The following is a 22689-nucleotide window of genomic DNA, read 5'->3' as shown; positions in this document are numbered from 1 at the left end:
ATCAGCTAGAATTTCTCTAATATCCAACATGCATATGCATCCTTAAATTTTCATCATAGTGTTTAGGGAACCATACATGAAATATTAGCAAGAAGCAATGACTAAAACTGCATAACCGCAACTGTTATTATTTAAGTCAGGTCTTAAAAAATGGAAGGGAACCAGGACTCTGTTTAGGAATTGTCACCCTATGCCCAGTACAATACCAGATCTAATGCTGGAAAATGTGATTAAGTTGAGTTACTTGTTCTGACCATAAGGACCAATATTTATGACATGGAGGGGGGGGGGGGGGGTCCCAACAATTGGGAAAATAGAGTAAGATTAGACAAGTAATCAACAAGATATTGGGACAATAGATAAACTATTCTATATCAATGGCAAATTGAAAATAAATAAGAAATGTAAGGAGTTGCCTGGAAGGTTAAAGAAGGGTCTGAAGAAGGGTCTCGACCCGAGACGTCACCCATTCCTTCTCTCCCGAGATGCTGCCTGACCTGCTGAGTTACTCCAGCATTTTGTGAATAAATCGATTTGTACCAGCATCTGCAGTTATTTTCTTATAGGTTAAAGAAGCAGACTGGTTTAAATAAAGAATGAAAACTTTTCAAACAATAGACATTTGTACTGATTAAGAAAGATATTGCAAAACTGGCCTTCAAGTAAATAATATTAAAGCAAATGAATTGCTTATGAAAATCAAAAAAACTGCAGTAACTGGAAATTTGAAATGAAACGAAAAAGCATGTTAGAATGTAGAAGGGTAAAGTGTTTCACATAAGATCATAAGACCCAAGGAAGAAAGTAATTGTGTTGAGTCCTGATGCAGTCTTGGGCCAAAATGGCAAGAATTCCTTCTCCATAGCCTCTCTGCCACAATCCTGCGCAACCTGCCGAGTTCCTCCAGCAGTTTGTTTCCTTTGCTTCAGATTCCAGCATTGGCTGTTCAGCGTTTCCAAGAAACTAATTATTTTATTTTTATTCAAGGGCATGCAATAGCTCTGGCAGATAAGAATGAGGATCCAAAGAAATGTTATATACGTATATTAAGGGGGAAAAGGGTAACAAGAGAAAAAAGTGAAAGCAAAGCGATCATCCGTGTGTGGATCTGCAGGAGATGGGCAAGATTGGAAATGTTTTTTTTCATGGAAAAAAATCTAAAGACAAAGAAACTTGAGAAAAACACAACGTGTTGGGAGTATTTCAGTGGTTCAGGCAGCATCTATGGAAGAAATGTGTATAGGTGACATTTTGAGTCGGGACCCTTCTTCAAATTGATTGTAGGAGGGAGAAAGCTAGAAACGGGGTGGGGTGAGACAAGGCCTGGTTGGATACAGGTGAGGGGGGTGAAGGAATTATTAGCATATGGGTAGACAGAGGTTAGAGATGGAAAGGAGACAAAAGAGTATCAAATAAGAAAACTTGAAAAAGTTAATGGCGATGTCTTGAGGCTGTGCTGGATGTCCTAAAACATAAGACAGATAAATAAATACCCAAAGCCTGATTGGGTATATCCAAGATTGACAAATACATCTCTTGATGCTCCTGAACACACTTGGGGGAATGTTATGAGAAGAAAGGTCAGGAGCCTTGGCTGAGATAAATGAATCATTAGACATGGCTAAGGTGCCAGAAGACTGAAGGGTGGGAAATGTTGTGCCTCTATTTAAGAAGGGCTGCAAAGAAAAACTTGGGAACTATAGGTGAGTAAACCTAATATCCGTGGTAGGAAAGTTACTGGAGAAGATTCTAAGGGATAAGATATACCATGCAGTTGGAATGACAGGCTGTAGAGATAATCGGCATTGTTTTGTGCTTGAGTGATCATGTCTCACAAATTTGTTGTGTTTTTTTATGATTCATGAGGACAAGGCTGTAGATGTAGTCTGTATATTGATTTCTGCAAGGCCTTTGAGAAGTTTCTGCATGGTCGGCTGCTCTAAAAGTTTAGATTGCATGTGATCCACAGAGACCTAGCTGACTAGATACAGAATTGGTTTCAGGGCAGGAACCCGAGGATGCTAGCGGAAGGTCGTTTTTCATACTGGATGCCCGTGACTAGTGGTGTGCCTCAGGCCCACCGCAGTTTGTCATCTCTATCAAAGATTTGGATGAGATTGTAAAAGGCAAGTTTGCTGATGACACTAAAATAGGTAGTATCGTACACAGTGAAATGGTTCTTGAGAATTACAGCAGATCTTGATTAGTTGAGCAAGGAATGACAGGTGGAGTTTAATTCTGATAATGAGATAATAGAAGTCAGGACATTATGTGAGTTATACCAGATGTTGGCAAAGCTACCACTTGGAGGAGTTTTGGTCACCCTGCTATAGGAAAGAATCCTTTAAGCTGGAAATAGTGCAAAGGATTTACAGGGATGTTGCCATAATTTGAGAGACTGAGTTAATAGGGAGGAGGGGTTAGACAGGCTTGGGCGATATTCTTTAGAGTGCAGGAGGCTAACAGGTGATCTTACAGGCATATAAAATCACAAGGGGAATTTGCCAGAATAATTATTTAAAAAGTTAGAAGCCTTTCAGCCAGTTCAATGAATGCTCATCAAACTGATACCTGACAGCAATGAGTGGAAATGTCATCGCTGGATTTATTTTGAAACAGATTTAAAAAAAAAATTCAGCAGCAAGCACCATATTTTCACTTCTAACCAAGTATTTAATCTTTTTTAAAGATTAGCCAGCTCCATGTGCAAGCTTTTCATATAGGCTTAAAATCAGTACAATAAAATGAGTACAATATAACATCAACACTTGTGCCAGGGGAACTTAAAGGGCCTGTCCCACTTAGGCGGTTGTTTAGGCGACTGTCATAGTCGTAACAGGTCGCTGAAAAAACGGCGACTGGTCCCCCTACGACAAGCTACCGACAACCCAATCGTCGCAAGTAGGACGTCCACCTACGACCCTGTCGTCGCCAATTGATGACAAATCACGTCATTTTCGTCTCCAGTTGACGTAGGTAGTCGCCAACGGATTTCACTGAAGTCAGCACCGGCGACAACCTACGTCACCTGGCGACAACCTACGACAGCACCTACGTCAAGCTATGCTCATTGGCATCAAACCCACTGTCACCGAAATTTTTTCAACATTCTGAAAATCCAGCGGCGACCAGAAAGACACTACAACTCTTTGGAGACAACTCATGACCATATAGGCGACACCCCCGGCGACAGCCTTGTCGCCAAAAAAAAAAAAAAAAAAAAGCCTACGTGGGACAGGCACTTAAAACAAAGACTTGACAAAAAAATAATAATTTTCCCCATCGCAATCTTTAAAGGTTTAAAACTACATGCTACCAACACAGAAGCATCTATAAATCTCCCACTCCCTATCTTCCACACCAAACACTAGAGTAGATGTTTCTTCTTATTTGCTGTATTTCCTCAGATATTTCTTCTCATCCCCCAACTACCCACACTAATTATAAACACTGAAGAATAATGATAATCTCTTTGGGCAGTTGAACCATCCTACCACAACTAGAGAGCAGTCCTGAATTACTATCTAGCCCATTGGAGATCCTCAGACTATCTTTGATCGAACATTACCGGCTTTATCTTGCAATAAAAGTTATTAACGTTATTCTCTTTATCATATATCTGTACACTGTGGATGGCTCGATTGCAATCATGTAATGTCTTTCTGCTGACTGGTTAACACACAAACGCTTTTCACTGTACCTCAGTACACATGACAATAGACTAAACTGATTTACAAACCAATGGCAAGAACACTGACAGACACAAAAAGCTGGAGTAACTCAACGGGTCAGACAGCATCTCTGGAGATAAGGAATTTGTGTCGTTTCGAGTCAAGACCCTTCTTCAGACTTCTGACTCCAGAGATGCTGTCTGACCTGCTGAGTTACTCCAGCTTTTTGTGCCTATCTTTGGTTCGAACCAGCATCTGCAATTCCTTCCTAGGCATGAACATTGAATTCCCCAATTTTAAGTAACCAAACAACAATAACACTTTCCCCATTCCCTTCCATCTACAGTGGCCTTCATAATGTTTGGGACAAAGACTCATCATTTATTTATTTGCCTCTGTATGCCACAATTTGAGATTTGTAATAGAAAAAAAATAATCACATGTGGTTAAAGTGCACATTGTCAGATTTTACTAAAAGGTTATTTTATACATTTTGGTTTCACCATGTAGAAATTACAGCTGTGATTATACATTGTCCCCCCATTTCAGGGCACCATAATGTTTGAGACACATAGGTTCACAGGTGTTTGTAATTGCTCAGGTGTGTTTAATTGCCTCCTTAATGCAGGTATAAGAGAGCTCTCAGCACCTAGTCTATCCTCCAGTCTTTCCATCACCTTTGGAAACTTTTACTGCTGTAACTGAAGTGTATAGACACATCCTATCTGCTCAAGTTCAAACAAATGCTTCAAAACTCATTGGCTGGCGGTTCATTCTACAGCAAGACAATGACCCCAAATATACTGCTAAAGCAACAAAGGAGTTTTTCAAAGCTAAAAAAGTCAATTCTTGAGTGGCCAAGTCAATCACCCGATCTGAACCCAATTGAGCATGCCTTTTATATGCTGAAGAGAAAACTGAAGGGGACTAGCCCCCAAAACACGCATAAGCTAAAGATGGCTGCAATACAGGCCTGGCAGAGCATCACCAGAAGACACCCAGCAACTGGTGATGTCCATGAATCGCAGACTTCAAACAGCCATTGCATGCAAAGGATAGGCAACAAAATACTAAACATGACTACTTTCATTTACATGACATTGCTGTGTCCCAAACATTATGGCGCCCTGAAATGGGAGGACTACATATAAACACTGCTGTAATTTCTACATGGTGAAGCCAAAATGTTTAAAAATGGCCTTTATTAAAATCTGACAATGTGCACTTTAACCACATGTGATTTTTTTCTTTCACAAATCTCAAATTGTGGAGTAGAGAGACAAATAAATAAATGATGGGTCTGATTGTCCCAAACATTATGGAGGGCACTGTATATCCCTTCCTCTCAGTTGACATTTTGCACTTATTCTTTCTGTCTCAGTCTTCTTCCCATATCTGGCCTTTATCTACTCATCTGCCAATCAAATCCCCCTCCCCTGTATCCAGCCATCACTTGCCAGGGTATGTCCTGCTGCCACCTCTTCCAATTTTCTTCCACTACTACAATCAGCCGGAAGGGTCCTGACCGAAACATCGCCCATTCATGTTCTTCAGAGATGCTGCCCGACCCGAGTTACTCCAGCACTTTGTATCTATTTCGTAAACCAGCATCTGCAGTTCACTGTGTAACCATTTAATAACATTCAAGTACTTCTCCCAAATGCCCCTTCTATTCTACCCTATGCCCATTTCCCCCTTTCTCCATCTATTAAGTGCCCATTCTCCACTTTGAGAACATAGGCTTCAGGATACGGATTTCCAAGACTATGTAAAACCATTTAGTATAAATCACACTTCATTAAGTTGTCCATACTTGTATTCTGTGCCTGCCTTGCTGCCAGGGGAGGTGGTCGAGGCTGATACGATAATGGTTTTTAAATTGGCACATGGATATGCCAAAAATGGGGGATATGGATCGTATGCAGGCAATTGAAATTGGTTTATCTGGGCATCATGTTAGTTAGTGCGGCACGGTGGCGCAGCAGTAGAGTTGCTGCCTTACAGTTGTGGAGACCCAGGTTCTATCCCGACTACGGGTGCCGTCTGTACTGGGTTTGTACGCTCTCCCCGTGACCGCATGGGTTTTCTCAGAGATCTTCGGTTTCCTCCCGCACTCCAAAGATGTACAGGTTTGTAGGTTAATTGTCTTGGTGTATGTGTAAAATTGTCCCTTGGATAATGTGTAGGATAGTGCTAATGTGCAGGGATCGCTGGTCGGCGCGGACTCGGTGGACCGAAGGGGCTGTTTCCGCCATGGCCACCTTCACAGATGTCAGATTGGCCTTCCTGGGAGTGAACCCGCAGAACATGACAGAACATGTTGGAATCCCTCGCTGTCCTCAGAACCTGCGCTGACCAGTTGCTGGGAGTGTGGACAACTTTGACCTCTTCCTATTCCAAACAGAGGTTTCCATTTGTTTTAAGAAGACTACTATCACCCGAGAGACTTAATGACTACTGTTCTCTGACATCCACTATCACAAAGTGATTTGAGATGTTATCATGGCACACATCAACTCCAGGATCCAAGAAAGCCCTGATCCATGGGCAATTTGCCAACTGTTGCAAAAATATCTATTTGAGATGCCATCTCCCTGGATAAAGCACATCTCCACCGTGTTAGTTTGGTGTGGCCAATGTCCTCGCTCTCTAACTGCTCAAAACCACATTGATCAGATAAATCTATTCTTCATTACAGTTTATCCCCATGATCGCTCTGGTTTTACCGTATCACGAGACATCCCTCCTCCCCAACCTTCCCTGCAGCTTAACAAGCTCTTTTTGTCTCCTTTCCCATTCGGAGGAAGGGTCTTTGACCTGAACATTAACTGCTTTTTTCCCCCACCAGGGACATGACATAACATACTAAGTATTTGCACCATTTTCTGCTTGTATTCTATTATCTGATTTATTTTATACTTTGCACTCTATTGCAAAGCAGATTTTAAAAAAAGGAATACTGGATGTGGAAAGTGTGTGCATGTGAAAATTCTGAAGAGAAATACATTTTAAAAGCAACCAACTGCAAAAACACCCAGTTGGTGTCACCATAAATGGCAAGAGAACAGTATGCTAACTACCAGCATGGCAATTAACCCAATTTAAAAATAGCTCTAAATTACAAATGAAGCACAGAAATGTCAAAAGCTTAGATCAGGTTTGCATGGCTGGTAAAAATCAAAACCAATGATTCCATAAATTAAAGATCAACAGGCCAACATACAAATACATCAGTAACCTGTCAAATGTAATGTTATTCAAATTTGCCACAACACAAAACAGCAAAACTCCAATAATTTAGCACCCTTTGGACTTTGGCGGCGTTAGGCCAAATTGGATGTTACTGCTTCCAATATCCAAAACATTTTTATTGCAAATTTAACATCAGTAAAATATATTTTCCCGTGAGAATAGTGGCGTCAAAGGGACCAGATGCTTACCCATTCATACTCCTGACCCCAAACTCTGCTCCAGCTGAACATCCTGCCCACTATATAAATATCCTGGCCCCAGATCGCTGGCTCTGGCCTCATACCATGCTTATACTCTGGACTGCCTAGTGAAGATTCCAGGTTATTGAGCGAGCCAGTTGCTGAACTATCAGGAATTCAGTGTATAACAGTATTAATTTTCAAAGGTAGACACAAAATGCTGGAGTAACTCTGCGGGACAGGCAGCATCTCTGGAGAGAAAGAATGGGTGACGTTTCGGGTCGAGACCCTTCCTCAGTCTGAGAGAAGAAATGGGTAACGTTTCAGTCTGAGGAAGGGACTCGACCCAAAATGTTATCCATTCTTTCTATCCAGAGATGCTGCCTGTCCCGCTGAGTTACTCCAGCATTTTGTGTCTACCTTCGATTTAAACCAGCATCTGCAGTTCTTTCATATTAATCATCAAGACAGATTTCCAGACAATCTGTTAACACTTTCAGAACCATACTGTAAACTAGTTTCTGGGGATTGAAAACTGTATATTTGTTGGTAGTGTAAAGCTTTGACCCATTTCAGATATCACCAGGGAATGAGTTAGAGTATTAACCAAAGAAAGATTTGCCTGCAAATAACTACCCTGAGAATGCATAATAATTAAAATATCTCAGGTTACATTTTTTAAAAGAAATATATGATTCCAAGTGATAACATAACTTGGGGTTACTCCTTAACTGCATTAGAGCTCCAAATACAGTTTGTCGGAAACCGTAGCAATAATTTTAGATTTAAAACTTTCCAGATTTCTACGACAATGCAAAAAAACATTTCTGACATATTGACAGTCCAAGCTCAAATAAACTTCAAACCTGTGTTCTGGAATCTACTAAACAATGGAAACAAAGTTTCTCTCTATCTAGCCCTTCAAACACTTAACTGATCTGAAATCCTAATTCATCCTAAAACTGAAATTGAGGCGGGTACATTTAAAAGACACTGAGAGGTAATGGATAGAAAACGTTTAGGATATGGGCCAAACACAGGCAAATGGGACTAGCTTAGATGTGGTATCTTGGTGTGCATGGACAAGTAGGGACGAAGGACCTGTTTCCGTGCTGTATGACTGCGACATGAAAATTGGCAGTTATGGACAGTGAGGAAGGCTGTCAATTAATACAACAGGATATAGATCAGAGATACGAGTTTAATCCTAACAGGTACAAGGCATGGAGCTTTGGGAGGTCAAATCCAAGAAGAAAATTTAGTTGAAGTGGAGGACCCTTAGAGGCAATGATGTACAAAGAGATCTTGGGGTAGAAGTCTATAGGTCTGTAAAAGTGCCAGCGCAAGTGGGCAAGGCAGTAATGTGGCAGAGAGCATGCTTGGCTTCATTGGTCAGGGCAGAGTATAATTGTTGGGATATTATGCTGCAGTAGTATAAAACGTTGGTTGGGCCACATGGGAATTGTGTGCAATTCTGGTTGATGCAATTGGAAAGACTGCAGCCTTGGGGAGGGTGCAGAGGAGGTCTGAAGAAGCAAGGGTCTCGACCTGAAATGCCACCAATTCCTTCTCTCCAGAGATGCTGCCTGTCCCGCTGAGTTACTCCAGCTTTTTGTGTCTATCTTCACATAGACGATGCCTGGAAGCAGTGTATTAGCTCTATGGAGAGGTTGGACAAACATGAATTATTTTCTCTGGAGTGTTAGAGACTGAAGAGTGACATGAAAAACATGTAAAATGAAGAGGCGCACAGATAGGATAGTGTCTTTAACTGTCAAATGTCAAATACTCGAGAGCTTTAAAGTGAGAGGGGGAAAATTGAAAGGAAATGCACGAGGCAAATGTTTTTATACACACACACAGAACGGTAGGTGCCTAGAATGCAGTGTATGGGGAAGAGCTAAAGTAGATAGATTAGCAACGTTTAAGAGGCATCTCGACAGACGTAAATTGGCAGGGAAGAGGGATATGGACACTTTGCAGGCAGATGGGAATAATTTAGATTGGCACCATGATGCCGTTCTACCTTCGTTCTATTTTCGAAACGGTTTTGAAACATAATTTCTACAACACAAGATTAATGCCCAATAACCCCAGATTCAGGGCAATGACCCAAAAGAAGAGCAAGAGTAATAACAGTATTGAAATGGTATCTTATTTGAAAAATCTACATTTCTTTAAAGGCCCAACAAAAATGCTGAATATTTTGAAAAATATGACAGGTGAAATGCAGGTTTTGCAAGAGAAGCATTTATAAATTTAGCAATGCAAACACATCTTTCCTGCAATTTAAAATTCTCACCAGCAGTTTTGAACCACAAAAATGTCATGCAAAGCTCAAAGATAAAGCCATTTCGACAAATGAAAACTCAGTTTGGATATTGATATTTTTAGAATTCAAACTAGTAGATAGATTATTTATATGGCATATTTTACAAATGTGTCAAAGTGAACAAAATGAGACAAGACAATACTTGGGGACAACACTGAACTGATGCAAAAGATTCTGGGAAGGAGTTTTAAAGAAGGGAGAACTTACAACTGGAAAGGATAGCTTTGGATGAATTGAGTATGGAAGAAGCTGTCATTTTCATAAGTGCAGGACAGAGGCTGTTTAACTTAGCATAGAGATTAGTAAAAAAGCAGAATTTAAAAAAATTGTGACCTCTGACACACTTGGGCAATCCAACCATTGTCTTAAATGGTTAAAAACAAATTTAGAAATTAACATTTCAACTTAAGTTGATTCAAACATTCATCGCAGTGATTCCAAACATTTTATGTATTCAATTAATTTCAAGATTATATTATGTATACCTCCTGGAGTCAGCTAATCCAGAGCCAGGCACAGGTTAATAAATTAATCTGCAGAACCATTTTTGATTCAGCACAAAAAAACCCACAGGGCTACAACCTCCTAACGCATTGCAAAAAGGATGAACAGTGATGAAAGGAGCAGCCTAATTACCAAATGGATGTCTAATCTAGCATCCTCCCAATATCCCTTTCATCACAGAAACTGTTTTCCAGTGAAATCCATTCACTCATGTATGAACGAACAGCAGAGAGCACAAGATACAGCAAATATAGGTACACAAAACATCCTCACAGTAATACCGAAGACGTGCCCTAGAAGCACCAACACGTCCATCCAAGATAGTCCATAACAGTAACTCTGATATTTAATGAACAACGTGGAAAATTGTCGAGGAATATCTTGTTCAGAAAAGGAATAATAATTTCAATGTGGTTAAATACTGCCCAATCTTCTCTACCTTAAATTGTTAGCAAAATAATGGAAGCTACGTCCAACAATGTTATCAAGAAACAGTCACCTACTCATAGATGGGCAGTTTGACTTTCACCTGGACCATTCAAATCAGACCTCATCTTAATTTGGACCAAAAATGTCAACCAAGTGTTTTTTTAACATAAAGATTTTTGGACAAGGAAGCAGAGGATTGAAGAAAAGGCAGAAAAGATTAAAGATTCAATCAATTATACTAAATGATAATGCAGCAGAGAGGTGGCACGTGGCTTACCCATGCTCCACCTCTGGTCTCACTTGCCTGGATTTATTCCCAAAACTGGCATGGGCATTTTGTAAACATCTTACCATCATTTTTGTGAGTGGCAGGATTGCTTTGGTGTAAAGTAAACCAAATAAATTCAGATACAATGCGAGTAAATCCCAATGCAACATCAGTCACAAACTCAGCTCTAGTTGCTCTAAATTTGGACAAATCTGGATCAACCCAAAACTTTAATAATCCACTCCAGTGAAAAAATGTTCAAATAAAATTTCAGTTTTCAATAGAAGCATACGTTCTTACTTTGGCAAAAATATAAATTATGAATTTCATATTAATACAAACCCAGTCAACTGTATTCGTACTTTAAAAATGTTTCTCAAAATTCTTTATAGCGGCATTGACGTGTATCATTAATATCAACGGACTGTTGCTTTCTAAACTAACATTTTTGATAAATGACAAAGACCATTCTCTTCAGTTGAATAGGCAAATGATAGTTTGAAGTAGTCATAAAACAGTATGCTATGTACCACAAATATTTAATGCTGGCAAGATCCCCAAAAAACTGATCCAAAACCAATCTAGATTCTTCGTAAATGCTACCTACATTTCAATGCGGACAAGAAATGTTATTGGAAATATGCTGATTTAAAATATTGTTTCTTTTAGATGCCAGAAGTCAGAACTTGTCAGTGGCTGAACTGTTTCCATTCTTACATACTTGAAAAGTGCCCACTTTTATATCATTCAACCTATGTCAACTATTTTGCAATTAGCTACATCACCTAATAAGCCTTGAAACAATGTTGAATTTTAGGCCAAAGATTCCATTTCATAAAGCTGATTTAGAAGATCATTAACGGATTGAACACATGCTAGTGCTGATGCCTAGATACCATGCATAATATCCCCCCCCCTACAATGAGTCTGAAGAAGGTCCATGACCCGAAATGTCACCTATCCATGTTCTCCAGGGATGCTGCTTGACCTGCTGAGTTACTCCAGCCCCTTGTGTCCCATCATGCATATGGAGCAGTAAAAAAGGAATAGGTTAATTTGTGGTTTTATGAATTAACCTCATGTATATTAACAAACTTGGTTTACCTCTACCTCTAACAACGATGGTCTACTGAACATGCAGATCCAGAACGTGAAAAATATGACAATTATCTTTAAAAAAATAAATCCATCTGCAACATTCACACAATTGGGGCACTTATCATATCTCCTACAAACAGCATTTATTGAATGGATATCAAACAATATTAGGCAGCACTAAACAATAATAGCATGCTCGGAGCAGCAGGACTGAGAACCTTAGAGGTGGAGCATCGCCACCTGAAATGCTTTGGTGTACTTTAGTAGAGATATTGCACATTTACAAAATGTATTCTAAGTAATTAGGATCACATAAATAGAGAAAAACTTGGAAAACTTTAAGCGGTCTACTAAATGGATATAATCTCACAGAATTTAGTCTTAAATCCAAAGGTATAAACCCACGACAAACATTTAACAATGAAGGCACAATAAACTTTATTTTGGATATTACAACCAAACGTGCATCTTTGTGTCAGAAGTTAAATAGGATAGATTATGAACAGAATTCCCCACATCTGTCCAGCTTTTTTAACACACAATTAAATACCACCAAAGCTGTGGATGTCCAGAACATTTTTTCAAAGCTAATGTTAAATTTTGAAGAAAATCACAAGTTCCACCACTCTAACATATGAAATGGCATTCACAATTCCCACATTCAAATCAGTGATTGACTGTTTTGAGAGTTACAGTATTAGAGTATGCAAGGCTGTAACCTGACTTCGAGACTCTGAACATACGAATAAGTGTATGGGATACTGTTGGGATGGGTGGATGAATAAATGGATTGATTTACTGGCAGTTATGAGACTGCAGCAATTAATTGCTGGGTGGGAACGGGGCATTTCCAATTGACTTCTTCCCCTGAGACAAGCAGAGCCAAGAGGGCAGAACAGATTCATTCGCTAGCTTAGTGAGGCAGAATGGCTGGTATTAGTTCTCCCTGTGCCGGTTTGGTCTCCCGTCGTATCTGTTTCTGTGATCTCTTTCCGCGCACTTTTTTTCTCATTTCCAACTTGCGAACCGTTTGGTTTACATGGTTTTCAGGAACGGAACCCTGTCATAACCCGGGGACTTCCTGAACATGCACATAATGTTGCATCAACATGAACTTTATTACTGACACTAGTGTACATAACATATTACAGAGTTAACATTAAAGTCCTGAAGCAGGGTTTGCCTCAAAATCTCCACCTCCACAGTTCCTTGAGCAGTTTTTTTCTCCTTAACATCAAATCTGGACAACACAGTAGAACATTATTTCTTTCATTATTAAATTATGCTTGTATTCCCAAATCATCTTGTAAATGAAGAACAAGTTACACTTCTTTTGTTCAACAAACAGAGCCTCCAAAGGTCCTTTACACTTTAAGGAACATCTGTTGTTAACGCACTAATTTCCTTACATCAAATAATGACAGACCACCCACATCATGTACATTGCCAGCCAACGACACCAACTTCAACTGATCCAAAACCTCAACCAAATCCTTGTTGACAATCTCGGACATCCACATTCTATTTTCTTCATGATCCATAAAATTTAAGCCCTGTAAATTCTGTTCAACTCTGATACCAGCTCCCCACCCACAGCAAATTGAAACGTCCCTATAATTTGATCACATAGCCCCACTGCCCATGAAGTTCACTCTTCTGTGCCGAGCCCATAACCCTCATTTAAACGTCCCAATACCTGCCACTACCCTAATTATATCTTCTGATCATCCCTTTGATCAAACTGCAACGATAAAGCATTCTGCAAAGATCTTGTATTTTCTTCCCCTGCAAAAATTACTGCGTGTTTATCTTGGAACTACAACAAAAGAGGTCTGGAAAAGATCAGCCATATGGAATGAAACATCAGGCTAGAGGGGCCTGACTAGCAATAGACTCCTGCTCTTATTTTCTAACGTTCTTAGATTCAGAATAACCATTTACACAACCATAACAAAGGAAATCACAATACTGCTCCATAGTGACAACCATGACATTGAAGTTGAAGTTAAGTTTACGTGTTAAGGTACACTGGAAAGCTTTTGTTGCATGCTCACCAGTCAGGGGAAAGACAATACATGATTATAATCAATCCATCCACAGCATACAGATACACGATGAAGGGAATAACGTTCAGTGCAAGATAAATTTCAGTAAAGTCCGATTAAAGATAGTCCGAGGGACTCCAATGAGGTAGATAGTAACTCAGGATCGCACGCTAGTTGCTGATAAAGAGTAATCCAGGAGCCTACATGTATAAAATTCATTAGCCCCTGATACAACAATGTAGCTAAGTATCATACATTTGGTTTATTATGGCACCATCAGCCAGGATGTCCTCATTCAGTAATAACAAAGAAGTGTAAATGCTGGTTAATACCAAAGAGAGACACAAATACTAAAGTAACTCAGCGTCTGAAGAAGGGTTACAACTCGAAACATCACCTATCCATTTTCTCCAAAGATGCTGCCTGACCCGCTGAGTATTTTGTGTCTATGTTTGTCCTCATTCAGTACCAGGTTTTCAGCACATCATTTGGAAAAACTACAAGTGTCACATACAAGTGCAGTGCAGATTGGTAAATTATTTACTAGGTTTCAAGTTACACAATATAATTTAAGCCTCATCAGAAATGAATTGTAAAAACAAATAATTGTTTTGGTGAGTTGATGGGCCTGGTCTGCTGATAGCGAAGGGAGAGGCGAGAATCAGGGGCGGCACTGCAGCCCGAGAGCGGCCAGACGGCAGGAAAGGGTCCGCAGGTGTAGCCTGGAAGAGGCACGGGCCAGTGTCAGCAACATGGCGGTTGGTTGGTCTGGAAGTGGCTGTGGTGTTAAGAGCTGGCTTTGGGTGGCGTCGGCAGAGCGGTGAAGGTTGGTAGGACTGTTCAGGAAGTGGCTGCAGTGGTGGTGCGGGTCTGGGCAGCTTTAGTGATCCTAGCCTCAGTGAGACCACCGTGGAGGCTGTGGACATTAGTGCTGCATCTTCCAGTGCCACTGTGGGTCTTGGCCTTGTGGTGGTCGTGTGCAATCCAGTGGTGGGCCTCGACCGAAACGTCACCAATCAATGCTCCCCGGAAATGCTGCCAGACCTGCTGAGTTACTCCAGCACCGTGTTCTTCATCATTCACAGGCGTTGGTCAAAGCAAATGCTTGTAAATTTAAATGACTTCCGCAGTGTAACTAGCAGCTTGTGTTCTTAGGGAGGCAGCGGTGTCTGATTTCTGTAGGGACACTACCTCTACTATAACCAAAATCTGTTATGAAGAGATCCATATTAACAATTAACAATTCAGAGTTTGGATTCCAAGGGATGTGTGGATTGAAAGAAAATGAGGTCACGTCAAGGTTCACTCATGAAATCAGAACTGAGCGATTATACGACCTATTGCCAATAGTAATTTAAAAGGGGTAGAGGATTTGAATAGGTTTTACAAAGTCAATGATCAAAGTACAAATGTCACAGTTCAGAGTTGATATTGCCCAGGTTACATTTCATTCATATAAAAGAGCGATAACACATTTGGGCAAATCAAAAAACGAGTAGAGACTTGTTAAAAGCAAACTATATTAACATCTCTTTGCTTAAGCTAATAATCTGGAATGGTGTATACAGACAGTCAAATAACTTTTGCTAAAGTAACACAATAAACATTCACAAAATTGAAGGGTACAGTTTTAAAAGGAAGAGAGCTATAAAGAAATTTGGCTTTGGGACAAAATGCAAGAATAGCAGTAAACAGGAATAAATGTCATAGCGCCCCTCCAGTTTCTGTTGGGAACACTGCATTTAAAAAATAATTAACTAGGTTTGAGATGTAGATGGCTCAGATGAACTAAACAATAAGCTTAGGCAACAGAAATAAAATTAGAAGATGTTGAAAATATTAAGCTAGACAATATCAGTGGAGTGAAGAAAGACGGCGGCATGATTAGTAGGTTTAGAGGTGACAGTAAAGTGGATAGTATCGTAGATAGCAAAGATGATTATCAAAAATTGCAGCGGGATCTTGACCAGATCAAGCTGAAGAATGGTTAATGGAATTTAATGCAGATAAGTGTGAATTTCTTTCTGGGAAGTCAAAGCAGTGCAGGACTTACACAGAGAATGGCCTGGCCCTAGAGTGTGTTGTAGGGCAGAGGGATCCAGGGGTGCAGGTATATAGTTCCTTGAAAGTGGCGTCATAGATTGATAGGGTGGTTAAGAGGGCTTTCGGTACATTTGCCGTTGTCAGTTAGGGTAAGGTATAGAAGTTAGGATGTTACGTTGCAGTTGTACAAGAATTTGGTGAAGCCGCATTTGGAACACGTGTTCAGTTTTGGTCACCCTACTTCCGGAACGACATGGTTAGTGCTGTGATCAGAAAGCACATTAAATTTCAATAACTTGACTTCGAATGAACAACTGAGCTCCCTCAGTCATCCAAGGTTCACTACCCGGAGTGAAAATACTTCTACTCATCTCAATTTTTAAATTATATATTCTCAAACCAAGCATCCTTGATTTAAGATTTACAAATGGGAAACATCCTTCCCACATGCAGCCTGCCAATCCCTTTAAGAATTACATTAACTCCGTTTCTCTCTCCACAAATATTCAGACAGTGCAAAACATAATAAGAGCAGGAGTATGTAATCTGGGCGTTTGAGACTTCTCCGACATTCATCAAGATCATGGCTGGTCTTTTGACTCAATGCCATTTTCCTGCACTATAGCCAGAACCAATCAGGCAAAAATCTCCACTTCACTTTCTTTGGCAAGTACATCTTTCTTTACGTATTTCCAATAAGACTTCCTAATTTGTGCAATTAGTGTCTTGTGTAACAAACACAAAGTTACCCAATCTCTCACCATTTGTTAAGTAATGTTTACCAACTGGGGGACCTCACATTTCTCACATTCCTCGTCTGTACTTATAATGTCACAGAGTTCAATATTTTCAAGTTTGGCGATGACATGACACAGTGGATGTTTCTCCTGCCGAAACTGCTAAAACCAGGGTTATGGTCTCAGAATAAAGGGGGACTGATAAGAGGAGAAATTTCATCATGCATCAGCTGATGGAAGCAGGCTGAAGTCAGCACAGAAAGAAACAGCAAGTTGTCGTGATTGGGAATGTACTGAATGAAAGAGCAAAAAGGGAAGAGGATTTGCTCTTAGGATAGTTTCCGAGATCAGATTGCATAAGGGCAATGGGTAGGACAGTCTCCTGCGATGCAACTGCATGCTAAGAAGATTCCAAGTTAATGCATTCTAGGAGCAGGATTAGGCAATTTGGCCCATGAAGTCTATTCAATCATAGCTGATCTATCTTTCCCTCTCAGCCCCTTTCTCCCGCCATCTTGCCATAACCCGACATCCTTACTAATCAAGAATCTGTCAAACTCAGTCTTAGAAATATCCGTTGACTTGGCCTCACAGATTCACCAGCCTCTGACTAAAGAAATTCCTCTTCTCCTTTCTAAAGGCATGTCCTTTTATTCTGAGAATCTGGTCTCAGACTCTCCCACTAGTGGCAACATCCTCTCCCCATTCACTCTATCAAGGCTTTTCACTGTTCGGTAGGTTTCAATGAAACTTCAATGTAGTCCAGCAAGCACAGGTCCAGTGCCTTCAAACGCTCATCATATATTAAACCGATCCTTCGCGTAAATCTCCTCTGGACCCTCGCACATCCTTCCTCAGATAAGAGGCCCAAAACGGCTCATAATGTTCCAATACACCACTGTTTAATAGCTTCAGAATTACATCCATACATGGGATTTTCATACTATGTATATATACATTTAAAAAACATTAAAGTCACTAAGCCAATAGTACACACACAAAAAAGTTTTCAAAACTTTACATTGCAACAATGAGCCATGCCATTTGGCCCTTGGAGTCAGCTATATCATTCATCAAGATCACAGCTGATCTCCTGCAACAGCATTTTTCCCAACATTCCTTTATTTGTTTAATGTCAAGAAATCAATAGCCATGGCACTTGATCCTCACCCAGGAGAAACCACACTGTGGAGCTTCTTAGAATTTTACACATGTCAACAAGATCACCTCATTCTTCTTAACAATAGAGAGTAAAGACCCAGAATATCCAACTCCAAGAAAAACCCGGATCGTGGCTCGCCAGGATACTTGCTTTATTAAAGCCTCATAATTCCTTTCTAGTATTGATTTTTTTTACATTCAAAATTCTGTTGATCCAGTGAGAGAATGAATAATATAGCATTTACTACAGATTGAAATAGCACTATTTGTGAACCATAATCAGTCAAGGAAAACAAAACAAAATTTTGATTTCATGCATTAAACATTAAATACAAAAGTAAAATACCACTATGATAGAAAAACAAAATAATTAGGCCCAGCCATCTCAGCATAGAAATAAAAAGTTCTGCGCAGGTATTCTATAATTATTTGGATGATTTTTTAACGTTAAAAAGTGGAAGCACAGATATAGCAAACCTTTGTCTCAAAAATGACAACATTTCCTTTATCAATAGCCAAATTACCCTCCAACATTTTCACAGGACTAAAAAATACAATATACTGTTTCACAGTATAACTTCTTCCCGCTTAACAAAAATACAATGGAGTGAAATTAAGCCATTCAGCATTCAAATTCCTAACCTTCCATTAGCTTTCCAATATAGAGGAAAGCATTTGTGCAACCGTTTTAATCTTGCAGCATGGGTTCAAGCATAACTAGATATGTACATTTGTACAAAAAAGTCTCAAATCCTTATTGAATAGAAGTTTGCAACTACACATGCAAAATTCAACGGTGCATGATAAAGCTGTTGAAACATCTTGTCAAATACAAAAACATTTTTCTCAAACTAGGCAAAGGTTTACGGTGAAAGTGGACAGTTTAAAGGTGGTTTGCAAAGGCAAGTTTTTTCAGCAGTGGCAGCTGCCTGGAACTTGCCACCAGGGAAGTGGTAGAAGCAGGTACAATAGGAGCATTTAAGAGGCATTTAGACAACACATGAATAGGCAGGCAAATTGAGGGATGCAGATCTGCCACAGTCAGCACTGGCCTCATAGTCAGCACAGGCAGTGGGTTGAAGGACCTGTTCCTGTGCTGTTCTATATAGCAGAAGTAGGCCAAACGCGATCACATCATTTCCTTCATCCAATGAGATCACAGCTGTTCTATTCTGTGGCCTCTGCACCACTTACCCACTTAATTCAGAGAAGCCTTAGTTTTGTACAGCTTTAAATATAGTTATTGACCGAGTAACCACACTATTCTGGGATAAAGAATTTTAAAGGTTCACAACTTCACAAAAAAACTCTCATGTTAACATTGGTTTACGTTGAAACTATTCTCCTGGTTCTGGATTTTGCCATGGGGAAATTTCTCCAGAATCTACTATATCATGCCCCAAGAATCTTACATATTTCAACAAAATCATTGTTCATATGTGAACTCCAGAGATTTTTTTGGCTCATTACACACGATCGCTCATTATAAGACAATCTCTTCATTACAAGAATCTAGCGAACATTTTCTGCACTGCAATGAAGGCAATTTCATCTTCCTACATAGCACAAGTATAATCTTCCCAAAGAAATGTGCATTTGCAACAAGATTTCAATGTGTTTGTACTCCCATCAACAAAAATTCTATTTACTTTCCCAACAATTTGCTATATGTTTGCTTACTTTCTACTTTCTTGTACATGATCACCAAAGTCTCTCTCAAGACTAACATTCATTTGTGTCACACCATTTACAAACTTTTCCGCTTTCCTATTTCTTCCTATCAAACTGTATAATAATATCACATCCATTTTCTCCAGAGAAGCTGCCCGACCCACTGAGTTACTCCAGTATTTTGTGTCTAACGTTCGTATAATTTCGCACCACCATATTGTAGGCTTGTAGTAAACTCCTGGTTTTCTAGTCTTTCATGGAACAATTAAAAATTTGCACAAGTCCGACTTTTAAACAATTACTATTATTTGAACAGTGTAAGAAAATAACTGCAGATGCTGGTACAAATCAAAGGTATTTATTCGCAAAATGCTGGAGTAACTCAGCAGGTCAGGCAGCATCTCAGGAGAGAAGGAATGGGTGACGTTTCGGGTCGAGACCCTTCTTCAGACTGATGTCAGGGGGGCGGGACAAAGGAAGGATATAGGTGGAGACAGGAAGATAGAGGGAGAACTGGGAAAGGGGAGGGGAAGAGAAGGACAGAGGAACTATCTAAAGTTGGAGAAGTCAATGTTCATACCGCTGGGCTGCAAGCTGCCCAAGCGAAATATGAGGTGCTGTTCCTCCAATTTCCGGTGGGCCTCACTATGGCACTGGAGGAGGCCCATGACAGAAAGGTCAGACTGGGAGTGGGAGTTGAAGTGCCTAGCCACCGGGAGATCAGGTTGGTTAAGGCGGACTGAGCGAAGGTGTTGAGCGAAATGATCGCCGAGCCTGCGTTAAGTTTCGACGATGTAAAGAAGTTAACATCTAGAGCAGCGGATGCAATAGATGAGGTTGGAGGAGGTGCAGGTGAACCTCTGTCTCACCTGGAAAGACTGTTTGGGTCCTTGGATGGAGTTGAGGGGGGAGGTAAAGGGACAGGTGTTACATCTTCTGCGGTTGCAGGGGAAAGTGCCCGGGGATGGGGTGGTTTGGGTAGGAAGGGACAAGTGGACCAGGGAGTTACGGAGGGAACGGTCTCTGCGGAATGCAGAAAGGAAAGAGGATGGGAAGATGTGGCCAGTGGTGGGGTCCTGTTGTAGGTGACGGATACGCTGTTGGATACGCTGGCTGGTAGGGTGGAAGGTGAGAACGAGGGGGATTCTGTCCTTGTTACGAATGGGGGGAGGAGGAGCAAGAGCGGAGCTGCGGGATGTAGAAGAGACCTTAGTGAGAGCCTCATCTATAATACTCCAATGTGCATACATCTGCTTGAAGGGAGTCATTATGGGCCAACGGGTCTCTTTCTGTGTCATTACAAGGATAAGACATACTGCCTTATTTTTCTTTATCGGGTACCTTTAATAACAAATTGGTTTTACACTTGAATCACGAAAGACAAAAATGGCCTAAGCTTAGAACATAGAACAGTACAGCACAAAAACAAGAACTTTGGTCCATGTCTATGCCGAACATGATGCCAAGACCAATTCCTATCTGACTGCACATAATCCACAATCCTCCCTTCCCTGAATATCAAGATGTTTTATTGTCATATGTCCCAGATAAAACAATTAAATTCTTACTTGCAGCAGAACAACAGAATATGCAAACATAGTACACTAACATATCCAAAAGTCTATTAAATGACACTTTTGTATCTGCCTCAACCATCAGCAGCAGGTTCCAGGCACTCAGTAAAAAAACATGCCTCGCACGTCTCCTTTAACCTTTGCCCCTCTCACCCCTTAAAGCTGTGCCCTCTAGTATTTTACCTTTTTTCATCCTGGAAAAACATTCCGATTGTCTATCCTATCTATGCCTCTCATAATTTTATGTACATCTAACAGGTCTCACTGCAACAGCCAACATTCCAGAGAAACCTCTGGCGTTGCAGATAATATATTAAACTTTCCAATGTCCAATATCACACTTGTAGTGGGCACCCCATTGACTTTTTAAACACATTAATTAACACTCCATTATTTATTTTATCCTCAGCTCAAAAACAAATTGCCAGGTGAGATCTTGGCTTCTGAGTTCACGCAGATTAATTTATTATGCTCTTGTGGTATGTTAGCTGCTGACCTCAGAATTGTATTCATTACTGCAATCAAAAATGTCCAGAGTTTGATGATCACACATCACCATTTTTCATTTCGAACACACACCAACATGTTTTCTAACCTTTACGAGTTTATAAATAAAGGTTTTACTCAATGAATACCATCAACAGCACTAGAAGGCACCAGGGTTAACCAGTTAGCTCACATTGTATGCACAAGATTAGCTACAAAAATTATACAGCTTGCTGACATTGACTTTAAATACATGTGCCATATAATGTGTACAATGTCACTTTAATGGTTTTCTTAAACACAACTACTAAGTTGCTTTCGTTCTGTTTATCCATCCATAGCCAATAGCTTTATGACTCCGTGTGTTTTAAATACTTCACCCCTCAAATAAATTTCAATCCAAGGTTATGAAGCAGGGTCGGCGACCCATTCCTTCTCTCCAGAGAAGCTGCCTGGCATAATGTGGGTTCAACATTACATCTTCGGTTTCTGCTCTTCTAATCTCACAATTTGTATGAAATTTCAAGAATAGCATATAGTTGTACGATCCTCATTTTACATTGCAGTAGAAAGTATCCAAAAACCATTAAATACTTGTCTGGGCTGATGATCTACTAATCAAGCACTAGTATAATTAAAATTTCTAGAATTAAATCAAATAAACATACTGGATTCAGGATATCTTTATTTGTCATCCAAAAAACAAGTATTTTGGACGAGATTTCGTCACCCAGTCCAACAATAAGAGCAATAAAATAAGCAAATTACACAACCCCACCCAACACAAAAAAAAAGAAACATCCATCACAGTGAGTCTCCTCCAGTCCCCTCCTCACTGGGATGGAAGGCCAGAATGTCTTTTCTCTTCCCCTGCCGTCTTCTCCCGCGCTCGGTCAGGCTGTTGTACTTGCCACGTTCCAGGCCGCGCCGGATGGTGAAAGGTCCGCAGCGGGCCGACCCCAGCTGCTGCAAGGTATACTTCTGACATATATACAAATCCTTTCATGAGTGGATAACACACAAAGCTCAGAATGGGAATGAAGAGCTACAGAAATATTAATAGAAAAGGAGGGAACTGGTCTAATGTCAAATCTATTTGTTATTATATGGAGTGTTATAAGCAATGAGTGGAAAGCAGAAGAAGAAACCAGAGGTTGAACCAGACCTGCTCATTTTACCACCATTACCTCTGAAGTTCACACTTGCTGCACTTAGCGCATTTTCATCTACTGCACAGCT

The 22689-nt window shown here is 40.2% G+C and overlaps 2 protein-coding genes across 5 annotated transcripts in view; both read right to left on the bottom strand.

Annotated features, from left to right (window-relative positions):
- The window catches only part of LOC144608118 (kinesin-1 heavy chain), a 331882-nt gene extending 331105 nt beyond the window's left edge, over positions 1-777 (bottom strand). Inside the window, exon 1 of the mRNA XM_078425501.1 lies at positions 774-777. The gene's annotated coding sequence lies outside the window, so the exon portion shown is untranslated. The remainder of the gene's footprint in view (positions 1-773) is intronic.
- Positions 1-22689, bottom strand: part of LOC144608130 (enhancer of polycomb homolog 1-like) — a 174988-nt gene that overhangs the window by 70092 nt on the left and 82207 nt on the right. The gene's annotated exons all lie outside the window — the stretch shown is intronic.

This window comes from Rhinoraja longicauda, chromosome 2, assembly GCF_053455715.1.
Source record: "Rhinoraja longicauda isolate Sanriku21f chromosome 2, sRhiLon1.1, whole genome shotgun sequence".
Taxonomy (NCBI): domain Eukaryota; kingdom Metazoa; phylum Chordata; class Chondrichthyes; order Rajiformes; family Arhynchobatidae; genus Rhinoraja; species Rhinoraja longicauda.
This window is presented reverse-complemented; position numbering and strand designations above follow the sequence as displayed.